This window comes from Camellia sinensis, chromosome 1 (assembly GCF_055761805.1).
Source record: "Camellia sinensis isolate YWXY chromosome 1, ASM5576180v1, whole genome shotgun sequence".
Lineage (NCBI taxonomy): Eukaryota > Viridiplantae > Streptophyta > Magnoliopsida > Ericales > Theaceae > Camellia > Camellia sinensis.
Window position 1 is genome coordinate 216,630,383 of NC_138961.1, and position 12,126 is coordinate 216,642,508.

The window sequence follows — 12,126 nt, forward strand, 5'->3', positions numbered from 1 at the left end:
GTGGCCGGCCATAATCCTTACACTGTGCACTTTATAGCTGTATAGCTGTTTTCCCCCAAAAACATCTATATCCGGGGGATATTTTTTGGGGGAAAACTTGCCTCCTTTTCCCCACCTTTTCCCCTCCTTTTGGTCCATATAACCAGCAGGCAGCATTGGTCTTAGGGGTTAGAAAAAATTACCTTCAAGCTTGCATACAAAAATCTCCATCCATCTATCTCTTTCAAGCAAAAAACTTCCTAAGTTCTACCACCATTTCTTCTACACCACCAACCCCCACCCTTCCATCCTCCATTCCAGAAGTTTGAAGGTGTTCTCCAAGGCCTAAGGGTGCTACAAACTCAAGCCAAGAGTTGCTAAAGACTTGTCTTCAAGGGTGAGTTTCATTTCCCTTTTTTTGGTCCATTTCTTGTATCATTTGTAATCCATACATGCTTGCTGTTTTGAGCTCCGGCCCTAATTGAAAGTGGCCTTCTTTTGAGCTCTTTTTCACTTTTTCTTAAGGGCTCAACACTGTTTGAGCCCCCCATATTGCACTTGCTTCAATATCCTTCTTGAATGTCATTTTCTTGCATGATATTTTTAGCTTGTGTGTGATCTGTTTTGGAGTATCATGTAAACTGTAAGTAGGATTATTTTGAGCCCCTCTTCAACATTAAAGAAGGGCTCATCACTGTTTGGGACCTCCATATGCCACTTGTCATTATATCCATCTTTGGTCCCCATTTTTGCATGGTTTATTAGCCTCGGATGCTTCTGTTTTTGGACGATTTTCAGAACTGGAAACAGTCTTATTTTGACCTCCTCTTCATGTTTCATTGAGGGTCCTTCACTGTTTGAGGCACCCTTCCTATACTTTGTGTTATATCTCTCTTTTAATCCCCATTTTTGCATGATTTATTGGACTATTGTGCTTCTGTTTTTGGACGATTTTCAGAACTGAAAAAAGTCTTGTTTTGGCCTCTTCTTCATGTTTCATTGAGGATATTTCACTGTTTGAGGTGTCCTTTATATACTTTGTGTTATATCCCTCTTTTTTGGCCATATTTTGCATGATATTTTTGGCTTGTATGCATACTGTTTTGGGCCCAGTCATCAACTGTAAAATGTATTATTTTTGGTCCCTCTTCAGTATTGTAGAAGAGTATTTTTCTGTTTGAGCTTTGCATCTACCACTTCTTTCTTTGGCCATCTTTTGGCCCTTTTCTTGCGTAAGAGTGAAGCCATACCTGTGTTTGTTTTTGGGCTATTTTCAGAACTGAAAAAGATCATATTTTGGGCCCCTCTTCAACTTTTTTGAAGGGCCCTAATCTGTTTGAGGACAGCAGCTGTGAGTTGCTTCTTTATCTCGCATTTAGGGCCATTTTTGCATGCTAGTTTTGCCCTATTTCTGTTTGCTGTTTGGCCATGCTTTGAACTGTAAAAATTCTTATTTTGGGGCTTCCTTGCTTCTGTCTTTTCATTCCATGTTCAAATTATGCATGCTTTGTATAGCTGTAAGCCGTTTCATGTACCTAGTTTTGCATTTCGGGAGAAATTCCTTGCATCGGGTGCCATTTCGCTTTGTTTCGGGGCTGTTTTCCCCCTCATTTTGCTACTGATTTTTTCACATTTGCATAGCATATTCCATGTCTTTGCCATGTCTCATTAGAGTGGCATTTCGGTGCCTGAGGGTCAGTCCTCGGTTTGCGTGCACGCGTGCACGCATTTCGAGTCGTCTTGTTTTCATCTGATGGCCTCCTATGTGAGTGTGGCTGAGGCTCTCTCATGTTGGTGTAAGCCCATTATTGCATTGCGTATGCCATTTCATCCATAGCATTGTGTATGCTCGGTTGTGTATTACCTCGTGTAGCGTGTATGCCATTTCATAGCATTGTGTATGTTAGGTTGTATCTTAGTTGCATTTCATGCATATCATGCATATTGCATCGTGTTCGGGATAGGAGTTAGCCCGAGCACGGGAAACGAGGCACGTTTCGTACTCCGAGTGACGGAACGCGTCTCAATTCCCCAGTCACCGACACTCCAGATTACCCATGATGGAGTTTAGGTTTTGTTGTGTTTTTCATGTGCATTCATCCTATATTGAATTGTGCAATTCGGCTCCTCGGCCATCATGCATCGATATGCGTGATTGGTGGCACGAGGATCGAGGCATGCATATATCTGTGAAAATATATTGCTATGCCCCTTTCCTGCTCTCTGTTGCAGCAAAATCAAGAATCAGCAGTCTTCCGAGGCTTGGCACGCATTTCAAGAACAGGTGCAAACAGAGGCTAATTGGGGCATCCCAGTGGATTTCCGTGCAAAGCAGCCTAAATATACATCATTCATCAGAAGCAAGGCAGCCCCTGGCTTTCACGCCAGTTTTACAGCTTTCTTAGTTAACTTGTAAATTAATTAGGAATTTGTACATTATTTGGACTGTAATATTTGGACTGTACTATTCTTTTATTCGGGACTGTATTATTTATTCAGACCCTCTGTGCGAGGGCATAATTGTAATAAGTGTGCGTGTGTGTGATGCATGTCTTCCAACCCCACGTCTTTCTCCCTTTTATTTATCTGCTTATGATGGTTAGATTATGGCATATTTCAATTAGCATACAGTATGATAGCATGTTTGCATTCATTCATCTGTTTTGCATGCACCGGGCTCGGCGCATCATACTAACTGCATTGTATTTTCAATTCCAAGTTGAATACATGTTAGCTGTAGCATTTCATATACCATGTTTAGAATAGCCGAGCCTGCTATAGTTGCATTTTGTATGTGTTGCATTAGGCATTTCTGTATACTTAGGATCATGCATGATTTCTAAATTAATTTCTGTTTTGGCTTGGAGTACTCAGTAAGTTTTATGCTTTAGCATCATTGCATGCGTGTGAGTGACTGCCATGAATAGCATGCTTACCATGAGGCTATATGCTTATGTGATATAACTGCCTGAATGCCTGTGGGTGAAGGTTGGGTTGTTTGGATTGGAACAATTCATCAAATGTGTGTTTTAAGCCCACTAGATAGTGGCAAAATCATGTTTTCTAAGCCCATCTGAGGGTGGCAAATCCACGTCTTAGCCTACTTGCGAGTAGCACCATCAAACCATTTTCAAACAAACAAACATGAAATGTTTTGTTCCAATTCAGACGATCCAGTCTATACTTGTATGCTGCGCGCATCACATAGTAACCTAGGCTAAAAACCGGAATAGGAACACATAATGTTTTCAAAAATAGATATCATGGTTAGTAGAGGCCGATCTTTGATCGGGCGAGTGGGGGTGCTCACGAAGTGACCTTCCCCAATCGTACCCAAGTTCCCGAGCCGAGGTAACTTTGGTGATGACGGACACGTGGCCTTTGGCACCGAGTCAGGGTTTCCTAAATTTCTCAAAATAAAATATTTAGGTGGCGACTCTGTATCTGGCAAAGCAGTCCATGTTTGGAACTTCTTTCAAAAATCTGTTTTTTCTCAAAACGATTTGCCGGATTTGGACTCTTTGGTTCAGATTAAGAACCGTGACAATTTGAGAGTCCTGAGCTGTAGTGACCCCAAATGAACGGAACGGGAGCTCACCCTCCCGGGGGCGTTCGGGGACGTCTACAGGGCTTCTTTTCTCATTTTCGCCACTTGAGGTGAGTTTGTCTCAATATTTGGAAGATTTTCTCGGGAGTTGACTTTTGTTGACTTTTTCCAATTTTGGCTCATTTTTGCTCATTTTTGCCCATTTTGCAGATTTTTTTGGAAATGGCGGGTCAATTTTCCCACGGCGGCGGTTCTCCAGGCGCCGGAGGCGAGCCTGACATCGTGTCTCTGCCTCTGAGGATTCGCCCCTTCATACCCGAGAGGTATGACCCACCAGTACACGTCCTTCCGCGGGCTGTTTTTCATCATTTCACCGAGTTCGACGAGCGAGCACTCGGAGATCTCCTCCTGCGGTAGCCTGAGTATCATCTCTCCCATGAGGCACGAGAGGTATTTACTTCATTTTTACCTTTTCTGTAACGTATTATGAATTTTTCTTGTATTCTGTTTGCACTCTGAACATACGGTTCAATCACTTGAATTTCTGAACACTCAGCCCATAAATTGATTGTGAACACACAGCACACACCGGTTGAGGGTTGAACATGCAGCTCACACACTGATATTCTGAACACACAGTCCAATTTGAAGGTGAACACGCAGCACACACTGGTTGAGAGTTGAACACGTAGTCCAAACACTGATTTTCAGAGCACACAGCCCAAATTGAAGGTGAACACGTAGCCCACACTGATTGAGAGTTGAACACGCAGTCCAAACACTGATTTTCAGAGCACACAACCCAAATTGAAGGTGAACACGCAGCCCACACTGATTGAGAGTTGAACACGCAGTCCAAACACTGATTTTCTAAACACACAGTCCAAATTGAAGGTGAACACGCAGCCCACACTGATTGAGAGTTGAACATGCAGTCCAAACACTGATTTTCTGAACACACAGTCCAAATTGAAGGTGAACACGCAGCCCACACTGATTGAGAGTTGAACACGCAGTCCAAACACTGATTTTCTGAACACACAGTCCAAATTGAAGGTGAACACGCAGCCCACACTGATTGAGAGTTGAACACGCAGTCCAAACACTGATTTTCTGAACACACAGTCCAAATTGAAGGTGAACACGCAGCCCACACTGATTGAGAGTTGAACACGTAGTCCAAACACTGATTTTCAGAGCACATAGCCCACACTGATTTTCTGAGCACACAGCCCAAATTGAAGGTGAACACACAGCCCACACTGATTTTCAGAGCACACAGCCACTTACTTTACTTTGCGCGCAGCCTATTCATTTTATTTGCACGCAGCTTATTCATCTCATTTGCACGCAGCTTATTCATCACACTTTGAACACACAGCTTACACATTTTACTTGTGAACACGCAGCTCATTCATTTCATTTGCACGTAGCTCATTCTTAATTCTGAAACACCTATTCATTCTGAATGCAGGTGACTTCTCGCAATGTGCGTGGGTATGGCTCTACTGTGGCGAGAGACTGGTATGCCGAGCTCCCGGAGGCCGTCCGGGATTTGGTTGACTTGACGGGTTTCGGACCCTTCAGTATTGGGCTATCCCGTTGCCCTGCCAGGAGGACGCCGATGGCTGCCTTGGTGGAGAGATGGTGGGACACCACCAACTCCTTCTATTTTTCCGCTACGGGGGACTTGACTATGACTCCCTTTGACTTTGCCGTGCTGACTGGCCTGGACATGGGAGGTTGGCCTATCCCTTACGATGAGGACATGGGTTAGTGGGAGGCTGCCTGGATATATTTGCTGGGGGCTCGCCCGCCTGTTGACAGAGCTTCAGGGAGAGTCCGATACACCTGGTTCTCTTCCCATTTTCGATGGGTGGAGATGGAGCCCGGGACTCCTGATGAGGCGGCACAGTATGCCCGCGGAGTTCCTCTTCGGGACCACTTTGTTTGCCGACAGGGGGAACACTGTAGGGCTGTATCTGCTGAGTGCTTTGGCAGACCTATCACAGGTCAGACGATACGATTGGGGTGGTGCCGGCCTGGCTACCCTTTATTGCTATATGAGCGCGACTTCCCGCGGACGGGGGGACTTACTTGGCGGCTACTGGAGAGCCTGGGAGGTACTTTCTGCCCTCTTGATTTACATTTCTGTTCCTCATTACTTACACATTGCACACACGGCGCACTTTATACTCTGTATCGTGCACTTTTGTCCTCAGCACTTCGTATTCTGCTCTGTTTTCACAGTTGTGGATTTATGTGTATTTCCCGACATTGGCCCCGGAGATGTTGGTAGGGGGACTTTTCGTGACCCCATACTCACTGGCATTTGAAGGCCAGCACCGGCCAAGACCTCGGGAGTCTCTCCTTTATCTGCGGCAGTATTTCGGCACGGTGCGGTCGTCGGAGGTATCTCAGAATTCTCAGTTCTTTCTGTTTTCACCTTTGATTTGTCCAGTACATTATTGATTTCTGCTTGATTTATGCGTTTGTTATCCGCAGATTACATGGCAGCCATGGGCGCCTTTAGGTGAGGGTCTCTGATTCCAGTTCGCCGGAGGGTGGGGTGCCTCCCGGTACAGGATCCTGTTCGAAGGGCCAGTTGGCAGGGCTTGGTTTTTGGGAGAGCGCTTCTTGAGTCAGGTCTGGGGGTACACTTCTCAGGACCCTCCTTCAGCACCCCCAGCTGATATGCGGATTGCTGATATGCTCATTTCCCAGGATGTTATTAATGCTATGCTGGGTACTGACGCCTTGATACATCTGGAGGAGGGGGATTACACCACTTACCGCCACATATACCTGATGCCTTCATTGACGGGAGCTCGTACTCCGACGATGAGGCCTGCTGGCATGCCATCTTCGAGCCAGGCCCGGGCTCGGGTTGCAGACGCCCCTTCCACCAGCTGGGCTGGTACCTCTAGAGGTGGAGGTGGATTGGTTCGCCCGATTCCTCCGACTTATCCTCATCCTGGATGGCCGGACATGCCAACTGAGTTGACAGGATGGCGGTACGGGACCTCCTACACGATTCCGATAGAGCCTCCCATGCCTGACCATCGATACGTCATTGATCCCGACTCACCGCCGGTATGTCCCACTGTTTTTTCATCTATCATTCAAACACTTAGACATTCCTTTATTCACTGACGATTATGAGCTCGTATCTGCAGCCACCCAGAGAGTACATGGAGGGGGTGATCGGATTGGTGGCCTCACTTGAGGGCATGGTCTTGCGGAGAGAGGCGCAGCTGTCCGTCATGGGCTTCCAGGTACCCTTTAGTTTTCTGGCATTTATCATACTTCTGATGATATGCTGATTTCTATTGCATTGATAGGCTATTTGTGTAGAGCACATCTGACACACACCTCATTTATACACTGTGTTTATATGTACCCACTTCATGTAGTTTTCTCGCATCTGCATCTGATGTACATACTTGGACTGATGTATTTAAATTGAACTCTTTATTCACAGATGCCCCCGGTAAATGCTCAGTCGCAGGCCGGGCCACCTGGGCCTTCTCGGGGAGGTGGACCATCCGGGCCTTTTCGAGGAGCTGGGCCATCCAGGCCTTTTCGAGGAGTTGGGCCATCCAGGCCTTTTCGAGGAGCTGGAGGGGGACCGTCTCGTAGGCGCAGGGCACACATTATAGAGGAGGAGCCCGATGAGGATGAGGAGGAGGAGGCTGTAGATCGTCAGTCAGAGACATCAGCCGACAGAGAGGACGGCTCCGGTCTCAGTTCCGGGAGTGGAGGCGAGGCTGAGGGGGATCCCGAGGGTGACGACTCTGATTCAGATGATGACGATGACGATGGTGGCGGAGAGTCTATTCCGCAGAAGAGGACGAGGAGGGCCTCTTATTCCTGCTCTTGAGAGCACAGATGCAGCTGTTTCCTGTTTTTATTTATCTTTTTGCTAGTAGTTGTAGCACATTTGTACATTATCGGGCAGTTTTATTTTTGTAAAACTTGTGCCTTAGTTTGTAAAATGTTGTAACAAGCGAGGCATGATGGAGTGAAACAGCTTTTGAAAAAAGTGTTGTATCTTAAACTCTTAGCATCATATCGCATCATTTTGCACCATAATGAGATTGAATGGAAACGTGCATTGTGCATTTTGCCCAGTCAGGTAGTGAACCGACGCAACAACTTAACTTCCTAAGATATAACAAAACCTTAGTAAGTTTACAACTCGATAAGCAACATACAATAGTGTTGACAACTCAAATAAACAAGACTCAAACAAAAATTGCTTAAACAGAGAGTAACAACTCAAAAACACAAAACACGACAGCTCGACAAGCAAAATGACAACTCGATAAACAAAACAACAACTCGATAAACAAAGCAACAACTTGACAAACAAAACTTAACAAAACAAAGTGTACTCCGGACGATCTGGGCAACGGAACGCATCCAAAACAGAGGGAAATGGAGGCCTTCGACACACCCGTCGCAGGGGAATGCTTGAAACTTTCTCTTGGAGGGTACAACAAGGCTAAAGACACACATTGGAGCATGGCCGGCTACTTTTTGGAGCTGGCCGGCCATATTTATTGCAGGGGGGCCATCGGCCAGTTTTTGAAAAAGGGAATGGCCGGCCTGCCAGAAAAGGTGGCCGGCCGGCCACTTAGTCCAGCAACTGTCAAATTTTTGACACTTGTCCCCTGAATAGTGTCTTTCCCTCTTTAAAAGCCTTAGCTCCGTGGTTCATTCAATTCATATTAGTTTTGCATAAAAAATGGAGGCGTTTCTCATAGAAAATCTCACAGCTTGGATCACTTCTCTAGATGGATCGAGAAAGTTAAACTTCTGAGGTTTCGGCTTGAATGCACTGTTCACGCTGAGTCGCACTCCGCTGCACCTTCCTTTCCTCCATGCCGCGGCGAGGTTTTGGAACTCGGTGACACATGTCTTTAGCTTTGGCGGGCAAGAGGTATGTCCGACTTTTGAAGATTTTCAAGTTTTGATGGAATCTGAAGGTTATGAAGAGATTTTGCCCCAATTTCGCTTCGGCCACGCCCAGGCTTTGGGGCGGATGTGTGGACTCACCGCGCATGATGCTCGATCTCTGATCTGTAATGGGGAACTGGATATCCTTTGTTTGATTTATCGCTTTTCTGACACTGGTGACCGCAGCAACCATTGTTGGCAAGGTTTCCGACAACACGCTCTTTGCTTGTGCCTGCTGTCTCACTTTCTGCTTTCCCCGGGCTTTGGCGGATCTAGCATCTGTCTAATTGATGTTGCTCAAGGTTTGAAAGAAGGAAAGAGTTGCATTGCCATGACCTTGGCCGAGACGCTGATGGGCTTGGATGCTTTCCATCGCCGGGAGACGACTAGATTTGCCGGGAGTCCACTACTGCTGCAGGTAATGTTTCCCGCCCAATCTTACATATGTATTTGTTCACATCACTCGGTCCTCAGGCTCGATTTTTCTCACAAAACCCTTGTTTTACTTTTCTCTCATCGTACACCTCTCTATTCTTTATTCTCTCATTTTTCATCCCTCCCCCAGGTATGGTTGATGGACAAATTGCAGGTTGTGGATTCTTGCCCAGCCTACTCAGCTCGAGGCTATTTTTTTCGACAGCGCCTAGTTGATGCCCTTAATGAAGGGTAGTGGTTTGACTGGATGTGCAATTTGTCTATAGATCGCATTGCTTGGCGTTGTCCTTGGCTCAACCTTCCGGCAATGAGCTCTAGCATGTCCCGGCTGATCGGGATCCAGTTGATTGGTCTAACCCACTGTGTGTTCTACTTTCCGTTCCGGTTCCTGCGCCAGTTCGGTCATGATCAGATTTGCCCGCCAGAGGGGATTGAGTACCCGGCTGCTTTTCCGGTTCGAGGTGCACAGCTTGCCCGATATGCCACAGCATGGTGGACTAGAGAGCTCCTGGCCCCTGCTCTCATTTTCAATTGCACTTTGTCTGACGAGTGCTTGGATTGGCTCAATGAGGAGGCACAGATCGGGCCTAGCTTGGCATCAGAGGCTTCGACCAGCTCTGGGAGGGGGCGCAGGGACACTTGACTTGACTATGCCCCGGATTTATTGCTTTATTAGTACTTTCAAGTTTTCTTTATGAATGTAATAAAAAGCAACTTCGATTGTATGCAAGAGCAGGAGAACTCTGTTTTGAAATCAATGAAATTGAAGGGGTGGTACTGAAAATTTTCGCTTTGGTCCAAAAATGGTCTTAGTTGTGAAGAGATTAATTTGAACAAAGTCAACTTTTATTAAAACTTTTCAAAACCATTTTCGATATGGATCAGAACTGGACACGCCTAAGATCTGTCACTGAGATGTACAATCCCGGATCCTAGCAACTGGAAAGTTGCCCCTAGTCTGAATAGTACCGCGATAACGTGTGGCAACGGAAAGTTGCCCCTAGTCTGAATAGCACTGCACCGGAGATTGCGATAAATGCTGATGGATAAAGATGACTGAGATGGTCGAAATGGACAAAGTTGATCGGGGAAAAGTTTATGGTTGAACTTCGGGGTGAAGCTGCCTACGTATCCCAAAGATGGGAATCAAGCCTTACGTAGTTCAGGCTTAGGTTCACTCGGGTATTTTCACTCTCCTTTTACGCTCTAACTTTTGCCAAGGTCGCCCTTTGCAGGTTTTCAACCTTGCAAGCTCAGTTTTTTTATGTTTTCCAATTTTTTGTGCTCTAACTTTTGCCTAGGTCGCCCTTTCGGGTTTACGGCCTAGCGAGCCTCTCAAGGGTAATATTTCTTCAACTTGTCCATATTGATCGGTTGTGAGAACTCCAAATCTCCTTCTTTTAGATTCCTGGACTTAACTTTCTTGTTGAAAGCCCAGGCAATTCTGCGCTGATAACCTTGAACATGGTACAGTGCTTTCAGTCTCCTCTCATCAAAAAGCATGAGTTCCTTTAACCTGCTCTACTGCCAATCTGCTTCGGCTATTTGACACTCAGCCAATACTCGTAATGACGGAACCTCAATCTCGATAGGTAGAACGGCCTCCATCCCATAAACCAATGAATACGAAGTCGCTCCGGTAGAAGTTCTAATTGAAGTCTTGTAGCCCCGCAGAGCAAACGACAGCTTATCTGGCCAATCCCGGTAGGTTTCCACCATCTTCTGCAGTATGTGTTTGATATTCTTGTTGGCGGCCTCGACCGCTCCGTTAGTTTGCGGTCGGTATGTGGATGACTTATGAAAAGCCACGTTATATTTCTCCAACAAGTCAATCACTTCCTTCTTGAAGTGGGAACCATTATCTGAAATGACCTCGTTTGGGACCCCATAGCGACAGATGATGTTGTTTCTGATAAACTTTGCAACGTGCGACGCCTTCAACACCGCATAAGACTGGGCCTCAACCCACTTTGTGAAGTAATCTATCGTGACCAGGATGAACTCATGCTCATTCGACCCCTTTGGAGTGACAGCCCCGATCACATCAATTCCCCAAACTGAAAATGGCCATGGCGAAGTCATATTGTACAGCTTCGACGGCGGGATGTTCCTGCGATTTGCATGAATTTGACACTTGTGGCATCGCCGGACAAAACCGATACAATCCTCCTCCATAGTGGACCAGTAGTAACCCTGTCTGAGGATCTTCCGTGCTAGCATTACTTCGTTCATCAGGCGCTTTGATTCCTCGGCTTCGACACACAACTTATGCATTTCCAGATGACCTCTCTTATACAGCTTACCCCCACAGATGATGAACTGAACGACCATTCTTCTAATTGCCCTTTTATCCTTGGCATTTACCCCTGGCGAGTATGCTTCCTTCTCCAAGAAGTTCCAAATGTCATAATACGAGGGATTTTCGTCCTGAACCTCATCTATAGCAGTAATCGACTCGTAGGCTGGTGCAAATTTCTGGTCAATGACGACTGGACGCATCCGGATTCCAAACGGGATGTCTATCATGGAAGATAGAGTTGCTAAAGAATCTGCGAACTTGTTGTTCTCTCTTGGAAGATGAGCAAAGTTTAGCTTCTCGAACCTAGGAATTAACAAGTCCAAGATTTGGTGATACATCATCATCCTTTCTTCTTTGACTTTCCAGTCTCCTTTTGCTTGAGACACAACAAGGTTTGAGTCACCGATGACGTCCAACCGTCTTGCCCCTAATTCCAGGGCTGCTTCGAGACCGGCGATGCATGCCTCATATTCTGCTTCGTTGTTCGAGACTTTGAACCGGAGTTTGAAGGCTAGGGGGATACGGGAATTGTCGGGTGCTATCAGCAACACTCCTATCCCATACCCGTATTGATTTGACGCTCCGTCAAAGTACATCGTCCAATATTCGTCGTCGATGTGCAAAATGGCTTCATCTGGGAATAAGTACTCAACTGCTTCACCTCCTTCCACTGGATGATCGGCTAAGAACTCTGCCACTACTCTTCCTTTGACTGACTTGCGCGTTACATATTTCAGATCGAATTCGGAGAGCAACAGCAGCCAACGAGCTAGCCTACCCGTAAGTGCCGATTTCTCGAAAAGATATTTGATGGGATTTAGTCGTGAAACCAACATTACGGAGTGAGCTAACAGGTAGTGCCGCAGCTTCTTGGTAGCCCATACCAAAGCTAAGTAAGCCTTTTCTA